Source organism: Vulpes lagopus, chromosome 3 (genome assembly GCF_018345385.1).
Source record: "Vulpes lagopus strain Blue_001 chromosome 3, ASM1834538v1, whole genome shotgun sequence".
In the NCBI taxonomy this organism is placed as follows: domain Eukaryota; kingdom Metazoa; phylum Chordata; class Mammalia; order Carnivora; family Canidae; genus Vulpes; species Vulpes lagopus.
The window spans coordinates 139,062,295-139,074,246 of record NC_054826.1 but is presented as its reverse complement, the minus strand read 5'-3'; the positions used below and the strand labels follow the sequence as shown (position 1 = coordinate 139,074,246).

Below are 11,952 nucleotides of genomic sequence, written 5' to 3'. Positions count from 1 at the left end.
CCGAAGAGGAAGAGCCCCGATTAGCAATTGCAGGCATCTTTTAAAGGTAAAAGAAAAAAACCGCTTCAAGACAAAAGAACCGTGGGAGTCGCATAGCATTCAGGTTACCGATTTCTCAGAAGGTCAACAGGAACCTATTCAGGGACATTCCAATCAGGGTGTGGGGGGAAATGGTTTTCTTATCACAAACAGAATGCTTTTTGTTGCTAAAACTTCAGGAAGGCACCTGGATGGGCTGCCTCTGGATTAGGGCTGATCCTACTTACAGGGGGGTTTCTTCAATAAAACTTCATGAGGCATTAGATAAAGTCAATCATTTTTTTCTGACAAATTTTGCAACAAAAGATAACATGTACTTATTTGACTTTTAGTAATATAAGCAGAATAAAAGTTTTATATTCAATGCTGATAACTCTAAAGACATATCTATTTTAATTAAACCAACAACCTTAAATTAGCATTAATACTGAATATTTTCCCTTGATATAAAATCGGATCTCCTCCTCCAGAACTTGAAAAACATTTAGGTTGGTTTCTATCTTTCTGAGTTTTAGAATACCCAATTCTCACAAGTGCTAGTCTTCAAACCAATTAAGAAAAACTCTTTTACAAATTAATTTTAGCAATGCCAGATGTAGAGTAAATATTTCACATGTACAACCTGTTTGGACACACATACAAATCCACAAACAAGATCCAAACAAAATCTTATACTGGTTTTACTAATATTTGTGGAGAGGATGTTAAAGCTCCAATTTCCAAAGACTCCCCCCCACCACCATAATGAAATACTTCTCCCTGAAATTTGTGTTTCAAAGAATGGTTCTTAGGCCCTAGCTAAAATAGGATAGAAAATTTACATCATAAAGCACAGATGAAGTACCTACGTTTTAGCCAAGATGGACATTTAGAGCATTTCTGTCTGTTGGAGGTACTAGAGTCTGGATGCAAGAGAGCTTTTAGCAATTTGTATTTTTTTAAAGGCGTCTTCCCTCCCCCCCACCACCACCTCCTGTTTTTTCCCTCAGTTTCAGGAGATTATAGACTATATTTACATTTTAAAGACAAGATAAAAAAATGTATATATATATAAAAAAAAAGACAAGATAAGATTTATAATTTCAAGGGATGGAGGAATAATGTAAAATCTTTTTTTAAAGTATAGGACAATTTTTTCCAATATCTTGATCTTTTATAACATCCACAAACATTTTGAGAGGAATAGGCAAGGTTTGTAGATTGTAAAATAGGTGGGCTTTGACTTGTTTCTAGAGTTGCATTTTTAGTTTTGTGGAAATTTATAAGGCAAAGACAGGTGTTCTAATTCCCCAAATAACTGGAATTACAGCCTGAATATGAAGTTATTAACCGTTTTCTTTTCTAAACTATATTCGTTCTTTTTTGTATATGAGGGAGTTTTTAACTACAGTCGGAATCAGGGGCATCTGGGGGGCTCAGTCTGTTGGGTGAATGCCTTTAGCTCAGGTGGTGATCCCAGAGTCCTGGGTGAGGCCTGGCTCAGACTATCTTACTCCTATGATCCAAAAGTTTACTTCCAAAATTAGTATAAGAAAGCAAAAGCCTTTGTTGCACAGCAAGCGAGGATACCATGGTGAAAATTGTGTCTCCAGTCTCCCATGAAATCGTGAGACGCTTCTAGTCACAGACCCTGTAACCTGTGACACCGGGGAAGCATTTCTGGAATGGGACTTTCCAGCACTAACAAACTACACAGATTGAGACAACAAAGACTCCTATGGGCTGGAATCTCTCATGACAAACACCCCTGTGAATTGACACAACTGGAGAGAAAAAGAAACTCGGATCCCTAATCTATTCAACTGGCCACCAAGATGCACCCCAGTAAGTGCACCAGCCAAATGATAGAGACCAAAGAGAATATTCTCACTAGTCACAAAGCTAAGCTCTTAGGACACAGAACAGGACCAAAGGAAAAATATATGCACTTTAACAGCTTTAGTTAAATCTTGGGTCTCTTGAGCCAAACTCACACCTCAGAGGGATGACACGGAGTCATGTGTTATTTTACAGTATTCCTCCTTGCAAGGAAGTTTTCTTGAGTTTGGCAGGTGACCTAGTGTCAAACTAACCCATTCCATGATCAGTTGATCCTAACATGGGAGTTTTCTTAAGGTGGCAAGTGCTCTGGGGCACCTGAATGGTTTAGTGGTTCAGCGTCTGCCTTCGGCTTAGGGTGTGATCCCAGGGTCCTGGAATTGAGTCCCACATTGGGCTTCTCGCAGGGAGCCTGCTTCTCCCTCTGCCTATGTCTCTGCCTCTCTGTGTGTCTCATGAAAAAATAAATAAAATCTTAAAAAAAAAAAGTGTCAAGTGTTCTAACAGCTTTTAAGTGTTCAACCCATGCCCACCAACTTTGCATCTTTGGCTCCTGTGATGTCCTTCAGTAACAATCTACAAGGCACAGCAAAGTTTGTCTAAACAGACGCTGGTCTGATGAGAATTGTGAATTTACCAGTCTATGGGGCTGGCTCCAACAGCAGGATTATAGGTCTATGCCTGCATTCTGTCCTTTTTATGACATTAGACATGAAAGACACAAAGGAAAACAGATCATCTCTGGGAGGAAATGAATCAATAACCAAAGAGTACTCTACAAGTGTGGAGACCAGAGGCCAAACTCGGGATCTGACAAGATAGCCGGGCTGCCCCACAGGATTATCAAGGAAACCCAGTATTTGCTGGCAGAACAAGTTCCTGGCATTAAAGCAGAACCAGATGAGAGCAATGCCCGTTATTTTCATGTGGTCATTGCTGGCCCCCAGGATTCCCCCTTTGAGGGAGGGACTTTTAAACTTGAACTATTCCTTCCAGAAGAATACGCGATGGCAGCCCCTAAAGTACGTTTCATGACCAAAATTTATTATCCTAATGTAGACAAGTGGGGAAGAATATGTTTAGATATTTTGAAAGATAAGTGGTGCCCAGTACTGTAGATCCGCACAGTTCTGCTATTGATCCAGGCTTTGTTAAGTGCTCTCAATCCAGATGATCCATTAGCAAATGATGTAGCAGAGCAGTGGAAGACCAATGAAGCCCAAGCCATAGAAACAGCTAGAGCCTGGCCCAGGCTATATGCCATGAATAATATTTCAAATCGATCTGATCATCAAGTGTACATCACTTCTCCTGTTCTGCTAAGACTTCTTCCTTTTTTGTTTGTATTTAATGGATACAGTCCTAGAAACATTACAGAATAAAAGCCCAGACATCTTCAGTCCTTTAGTGATTAAATGCATATTAGCAAATCTATGTCTTGTCCTGATTCACTGTTGTAAAGCATGAGCAGAGGCTAGAAGTACCATCTGGATTGTTGTGAAACGTTTAAAAGCAGTGGCCCCTCTCTGCTTTTATTCATTTCCCCCATCATGGTTTAAGTATAAAGCACTGTGAATGAAGGTAGTTGTCAGGGTTAGCTGCAGGGGTGTGGGTGTTTTTCTTTATTATTTTTTTTTTGATGGGGAGAGCTAGTTTTATTTTAATTTTATGGGCCCCTTTCCCTCTTTTCATGGTGATCTAATTGCATCAGTTAAAAGCAACTAACCAGTTCTTTAGAATATGCTCTCTAGCCAAGTCTAACTTTATTTAGACGTTGTAGATGGACAAGCTTGATTGTTTGAACCAAAATGGGAACATTAAACAAACATCACAGCCCTCTTTAATAACATTGTGACTTTGCTGTCAAGTGTAGAATCCTTCCCTCAAGAAAAAGCTTGTGACCATTTTGTATGGCTTGTCTGGAAACTTCTGTAAGACTTATGTTTTAGTAAAATGTTTTTTGTTATTCTAAAAAAAAAAAAGAAAAAAAAGAAACAACAACAACCACAACAAAAAAAAAAACAGAGTACTCTACCAAATTCAACCAAATTCACTAAGCCCAAGGAACTGATTCCAAAAATATCTTCTCCTGCTAATCTAAATTTAGAAAGAAAAAGGACTCTACCACTCTCCATTAGATTCCACAGCTAGAGATTCCAGGAGACTGATATAATAAGAAATCTTACCTTCTGCCAACTGTTTGGCAGATAGTTCTCAGCTATAGCAGTGTCTGCTGTGAGTGACACCCAAGAAGTTAAAGTATCTTGCCACCAGCTACACCAACTATTGGAGAACAAGAATTTCCTGTCCATTTCAAGGTCCTTCTAGCTGGACTAAGAATCAAGCTGACATGAGACAGATTAACAAGAGAAAATCAAATTTAATTCCTTATATACGAGAAATCCACACAGACATGGGAATTCTAAAAATAGGCAGAATTAGGTCTATATGTTATCCTGAACTAGGAGAAGGGCATAGGGCTCTGAGACTTCAAAAAGAAGGAATGTAATTCATAAAAAAAATAAAAGAGAATAAATGTTTGGTAAACAAATGTTTGCTGCACCACTCAGTAACAATGGGACATAGAGGACTTTGATCCAGATTCTTCCCTGGCTACCATACCTAATTCATAGTATAATGCAGTTATCTATAGTGATAACTCTCTTCCTAGAGCAAAGTCGCTATCAAAGCTATTTTTAGGCTGGACACCTGGGTGGCTCAGTGGTTGAGCGTCTGTCTGTCTTTGGCTCAGGTTGTGATCCTGGGATTCTGGGATTGGGTTCCCCACCATCAGGCTCCCTGAGGGAGCCTGCTTCTCCTCTGCCTGTGTCTCTACCTCTCTCTGTGTGTCTCTTATGAATGAATAAATAAAATCTTTAAAAAGAAACCCATAAATGCTATTTTTAGGCAGTTAGAAGAGAAAAGAAAAGAAAGAAAGAAAGAAAAAAGAAAAGAAAGAAAAGAAGAAAAGAAAAGAAAGAAAAGAAAAGAAGAAAAGAAAAGAAAGAAAAGAAAGAAAGAAAAGAAAAGAAAAGAAAAGAAAAGAAAAGAAAAGAAAAGAAAAGAAAAGAAAAAAGAAAAGAAAATGCTTTGCTGTACTCTAGATGTTTCAGGCAGGTTCATACCTCCAGACTATCCCATCACATGTTCCTTCTGTGTTCCTCTCATTTTCTTTTCTTTTCTTTTTTTTTATTTTTTATTTATGATAGTCATACAGAGAGAAAGAGAGAGAGGCAGAGACACAGGCAGAGGGAGAAGCAGGCTCCATGCACCGGGAGCCTGATGTGGGATTCGATCCCGGGTCTCCAGGATCGCGCCCTGGGCCAAAGGCAGGCGCCAAACCGCTGCGCCACCCAGGGATCCCTCATTTTCTTTTCTTATCTTTCTTTCTCCTTATTACACATTTACTTTAAATGTCAGGAAAGTTATAAAGGTTCAGATAGTTATATCTTTTGCCTGAAGTCTCATAGTTGGTTGGAAATAAAGTATCAATCGAATAGCATAGCCCCTCCTCAGATTTTAGGCTCTATAAGGAATATCTTTACACATTAGTTTTGGAAAATCAGTTTAATTGTAGATACAGACACTTTCTCTTAGCCAAGTTACATTTTTTTGGGGGGGGGATTATTTTTCCTCTTTGTCAACATCAAGCTGCAATCAAACTTTATAAGACAACATAAAGGAGGGGCGCCTAAGTGGCATAGTCAGTTGGGCATCCAACTCTTGGTTTTGGCTCAGTTCTTGATCTCGGAATCATGAAATCAAGCCCCACATTGGGTCCCACACTCAACATGGAGTCTGCTTGGGATTCTCTCTCCTCCATCTGCCCCTCCTGCTCATGCATCTCTTTCTCTCAAATAAATACATAAATATAAATAAATAAATAAATAAATAAATAAATAAATAAATAAATAATAAGACAACACGAAGGAGAAATTAAATAAAAATACTTTAATTCCAAACTTTCTATTGGGTGGGTTGGAAGAACAAGTTTTTTTTTTTTAATTAATTAATTTATTTATTTATTTATTCATGAGAGACACAGATGGAGAGGCAGAGACACAGGCAGAGGGAGAAGCAGGCTCATGAAGGGAGCCTGATGCAGGACTCAATCCCTGGACTCCAGGATTATGCCCTGGGCCGAAGGCAGGTGCTAAACTGTTGAGCCATTCAGGGATCCCCAAGAACAAGTATTGTTAAAATGTCTAAGCTACTCAGAGCAATCTATACATTCAATGCAATCCCTATCAAAATACCATCAACATTTTTCACAGAGCTGGAACAAATAATCCTGAAATTTGTATGGAACCAGAAAAGACCCTGAATAGCCAAAAGAAGGTTGAAAAAGAAAACCAAAGCTGGTAGAATCACAATTCCGGACTTCAAGCTCTGTTACAAAGCTGTAATCATTAGGACAATATGGTACTGGCATAAAAACAGACACACAGATAAATGGAACAGAATAGAGAGAACTCAGAAATGGACCCTCAACTCTATGGTCAACTAATCACTAATCTTCAACAAAGCAAGGAGGAATACCCAATGGAAAAAAAGACAGTCTCTTCAACAAATGATGTTGGGAACATCGGACAATCACATACAGAAGAATAAAACTGGACCATTTCCTTACATCATACACAAAAATAAACTCAAAATGGATGAAAGACCTAAATGTGAGACAGGAATCCATACAAATCCTAGAGAAGAAGCCAGGCAACAACCTCTTTGACCTCAGCTGCAGCAACTTCTTGCTAAACACATCTCCAAAGACAAAGGAAACAAAGGCAAAAAATGAACTATTGGGCCTTCCTCAAGATAAAAAGCTTTTGCACAGCAAAGGAAGCAGTCGACAAAACCAAAAGACAACGGACAGAATGGGAGAAGAAGATAATTCCAAATGTCTTATCAGATAAAGGGCTAGTATCCAAAATCTATAAAGAACTTATCAAACTCAACACCCAAAGTACAAAAAAAATCCAATCAAGAAATGGGCAGAAAAGGGCAGCCTCGTGGCCCAGTGGTTTAGCGCCACCTTTGGCCCAGGGCGTGATCCTGGAGACCCGGGATAGAGTCCCATGTCGGGCTCCCTGCATGGAGCCTGCTTCTCCCTCTGCCTGTGTCTCTGCCTCTCTCTGTGTGTGTCTCTCATGAATAAATAAATAAAATCTTGAAAGAAAGAAAGAAGAAAGAAAGAAAGAAAGAAAGAAAGAAAGAAAGAAAGAAAGAAAGAAAGAAAAGAACAAGGTGTTTCAGTTAAAACATGAGTTAAGTGGTCTTGTCTATTTTTAATTTTAAAAACCAAATATTTTGGTTTTGGTCTACAGCTGAGCAAGAGGGCTTGCTGATAATCCACTGCCCTTTGGTTGAAATTGAGCGTGCCCAACAACCAAGCTTACTTCAATTATGACAAAAAGATAATTTATGAGTACTTTCTGAGTTTAAATGTATTTAAGCCTCGGTGCCAGAGCTGAATAAATGCTGTTCTGGTTTTCAAAAAGAGTAAATTAAGTTTTAAAACCTGCAGTTCCTGATGGCAACCCCTTACAAAACTGCTGATCACTAGGAGCAGCTTTGGTTAATAAATTATCTAAGTTAGGTTAATAAATTACCTAAGTTAGGTTAACCTCTGGTTAACTTCTTTACATTTATTGAACTGGCTCATTAGAAGCATGCCATCAACATAACATAACTGGAAATTCATGTAGTTATTTAAAAAGTCCTGGTTGTATTCTAGGATCAAGTTGTGATAAAGGGAATCATTCCATGTCCCCCTCCTCACCTTTTAGCACTCTTAGTCAAGTGTTTCATACTCTTAGTCAAGGTGTTTCATGACTAAGCGCTGGTATGAAGCATTTTTTAAAATTAAGAATAAAGTTTAATATCAGTCATGATCTCTATAGTTGCAATAGTATAATGCATGTGGAAGTGGATAAATTATCTGACAAGGTATGTGATCTCACCTTTCAGCTAAGCTGTGCCCATTGCTGGATTTAAGCCTGTCCAAGTTTATTTGGGGAATTATATATGCAATCTCAACAGAACTCTGTCTGTATAAATAGCTGAGCTATCTCCTGGGAGAAAACTCATGATAAAGGAATCAGACATAACAAACTGATTCAGTAACAGAGCCTTGGTAGGAGGGGATGGACAATTCTAACACAGAGTAGTGTGTCAATGATATTTATTTCCAAGAATGGTCTCTAAGGATCTATATTGCAATCCTGTAAAGAGGGGAGTGACATAAGTATAACCAAAGAACTGTGTATCGATTAGCTATTGCTGCAGAACAAATGGCCACACATTTAGTAACTGAAAACAACACACATTTATTATCTCATAGAATCTGGGCACAATTTAACCTGGTCCTCTGCTTAAAGATCTCTTCTGAAGCTGCAATCAAGGTGTCAGCCTGGGCTAGCATTTTTCCCAAAAGCTCCACTGGGGAGTCATCTCTGTTCCCAAGTTCCCCTGGTTGTTGGCAAGATTCAACTGTCTATGTTCTGTTAGACGGGGGCCTCCATTTCTTGCCTGCTGATAGCCAGTAGTGGCCCCCAAATCTTTTCACTGGGCCTCCCAACATGGCTTCTTGCTTCATGTATGTGAACGCAGAAGGCAATCTAGAGAGTCTGCTAGTAATATGGAAGTTACAATACCACGTAACATAATTGCGGAAGCACCATTCCTATCACTTCTGCCCTATGCTGTTGATCAGAAGCTAGTCACGGGTCACACGCACACTCAAGGTAAAAGGGATACACAGGCAGGAATATCAGGTAACAGAAATCATTGGGGGCCATCTCAGGGTCTCTCTGCCTCAAACTAGAGTATCAAAAATTAAAAGCCATTAGGGCATCAGCAGCATGACTCTAGCACTGCTTTAACAGAGTGCAGCATAAGGGAAAAGGGAAGAGAGAAACTCACTGTGAGTCTGAGAATAGAAGGAAGCTGGAGGGGACGCAGGAGCCAATCTGAGGCTGAAGGATGCTAAAACAAACTTAAAATTCTGTGTATTTCACCAGGCTTAAAAAGGGAAGCACTCAAGTTTGAATTCAGTAATTGTAAATATCCACATGGTGGCAGTAGATGCCAGGACATTTGAAGTATTATGAGCAACTGAGAGTACAGGAAGCAAGTTTATCTCCCTCAGTGGCACCCCGTGTTTTCCTTTCTGTCTGATCACTAGAAGGAGCGGGAGGTGACTAGATCTTTCTACCCACCCACTCTCAAAGCACTATCTATAAAGCACTACCCTTGAAGAGTGAGGACCCAGACAGTTGATTGTATTCTTCCCACAATTTCTAGGACAGTGATAAGGGTCTCAGAGGGAAGGAATAAGGTTTCCTGAAATACATACTTATGAAGACCTCTCCTATCAAATACTAACAGCCAAATGAGTCAGCACAACATTAATTAAAAGGATCATACCTGGTGTGATGTAAAGTCAGTCTAGCTCAGAATTGACACTACTGGGAAATCCCAGGGGAAGAAAAGTATCAAATAAAATAGGGAATATTATCTCTACAAATGGGAGACATTAAGCAGAAAGAATTAGTGCTATATATACACGACCACAAACATTCGCATGTATTTACACATGTACTGTACAGAAATTCATAGCATTACCCAGTAAGAGTGGATAAAACTGGCATTAAAAAAACAGGAGGTAACTCTATACATGTTCCCAAAAGGTGTTATTATCAGAGAAGTTTTATTTATTTATTAAGATTTTATTAATTTATTTTTTAAGATTTTATTTATTTATTCATGATAGTCACACACAGAGAGAGAGAGAGAGAGGCAGAGACACAGGCAGAGGGAGAAGCAGGCTCCATGCAGGGAGCCCGACGTGGGATTCAATCCCAGGTCTCCAGGATCCCGCCCTGGGTGAAAGGCAGGCTCTAAACTGCTGCGCCACCCAGGGATCCCCTCAGAGAAGCTTTATTACCTGAATTTAAGTATAAATTCAAAAAGCTAAATAAGACGTTTTCTGATTTTCCTATATGTTCTTAATAGTCGATATCTAGAGAGGCTAATATCTGGCAATGTTGAGATTTGTTTGATCTTAAGATATCCCACAAAGGCAGTTCGGTTTTGCAAAAGCAAAAATGTCTCATATCTTTAGGGGCTTTTTTCCAGGTAATATAACATTCCTGTGTGTCAAAAGGACAGCCAAAGAGATAGAAAGCTGAAAGTGCCTTATGAAACCTGAATAGTAATGGAGATAACAAATAGTTAGCTAATCTTGGAGGAATGATAAATGCTCGTAGTATCCTCTGCCAACTATATGCCCACACAAACCACAATAACATGCAATCGTTTGAGGAGTTAATAATGTGAGCAAAGACTTGAGTTAACTGAGAAGGTAAGCTCCACAGAAATATGAGGAGAAGCTTATTCCAGGATGAGAAAGCAACAAGAGCACTCTTGGTGTTTTCAAGGAAAACTGAAGTGCAATGAGAAAGGGGAAAAGTGGCCAGCAGTGAGGTCAGAGGGAGAAGACCTCGTTAGCCATGGTGAGGGCTATGGATTTTACTCTGGGTGTGATAGAAAACCAGTGGAGGCTTGTGAGCAGGGAAACAACACAATTCATGGTTTTAATGATTACTTTAGGACATATTTTAACTGTTATATAGAATATATATATGAAATCCATGATTCATATTTATCTAGAGGGCTGGAGTAGTATGATAGCAGGACAAATGATGAGGTCTGAATGACAATGTATTTTAAAGGTTGAGCTGAAAAATTGGATGGATTGAGTGTACAGATGGGGGACAGAATCCAGAATCATCTTAAAGTGTAGGAAGAGAAGAGAGCACAGCAAGTTAGGGAGAATATGAAGGTTTGGTTTGGGACAGATTAAACGTCAGATGCCCAGAGAATTTAGTCATTTCGGACCTAGCACTAGAACTTGGTGACTAGTTGCACTGAACTTAGCAAGAAGGGAAGCCATACTCAGGAAAGGACCCATACTCAATCAAATGTCTCTTACGCTTGCCATGTTTGGCTCCCAGATGCGCAATTTCTAATGCCTTCGGGTACACAACGAATACAACCAGGATTGGGAATCTCTGGTTTACATGGTTATAAGAAACTCAAAATATTTTCCTGCAGTAATTTTAACATGCTAAGCAAATGCATCCGGCTCATATTCAGCTACAATTTATTTAATTAAAAAAAAAACTGCCATTGGAAAGGACATTTTTTTCCTTTCAAGTGGCCACCATAATTTCTTTTGGATTATATAGCTAAAAAACAAATATTATACTAAACTCCTGCCAACGTGGCAGGTTCTGACTAGGAACTGAGAATAATAACTCTTCAATGAGCAATTGTTACAAGTCTGTACGCATCACCATGGGAGGATGACAAAAAGGAAATTATTCTTGCCATAGGTGATTTTATGATCAAGTTCAGAGACCAAGAATAACAGGAAACAACTAGAAAGCAAAGCCACATCCCTGTCAGTTAAAGCACAGTGCACTGAAGAGAAATGACAGTGTGAGATGGAGTGGTTAATGAGGGCTTCGTGGAAGTTACATACCTTGAATCAGGGGAAATAGACAAAGGATGTTGTTTCTTTTAAATAAAAGGATGCAAATACATAAGGTTGGAGGGCACTAGTCGAAAAGAGATAGATCTGACTAGAAAAGAGAGTATGTTTATGAGAGCGTGGCACAGTAAAAATAAATGGCAGAAGTATAAAAATATAGGCAGTCCCCAACTAGCAAACAACTCCTACCTAGAAGCATTCCCCAGCTTCTTTAATACCACACATGCATACTTCATGCTCAAGCTGATGACCTTGCTTCTTATCTCCCTGAGAAAGTTGGAGGAATCAAAGCAGAAAAGCATTTCTCACCTCCTACCATCACATCACACAAGCTACTGGCATTTGGCCTGGCTGTCTGCCTTCTTGCCTGCCTTCTTGCCTATTCTGAGCATGACTTGCAGGTGTTCCCACTCCATGGCTAATCCCTCCAATTGTACACCAGGTTCTTCTTCTCTCACTCAAGGTCATGTCACCATTCCAATAATTCTCCCTGTGCAGAATTTTTTGTTTTCAATAGTCTAAAAATGTGAAGTCATGTGTAA

The 11,952-nt window shown here is 39.2% G+C and overlaps 1 pseudogene; it reads left to right on the top strand.

Moving 5' to 3' along the window:
- Positions 1-2,612: 2,612 nt before the first annotated feature.
- LOC121487138 lies at positions 2,613-3,239 on the top strand (annotated as a pseudogene).
- Positions 3,240-11,952: the final 8,713 nt, after the last annotated feature.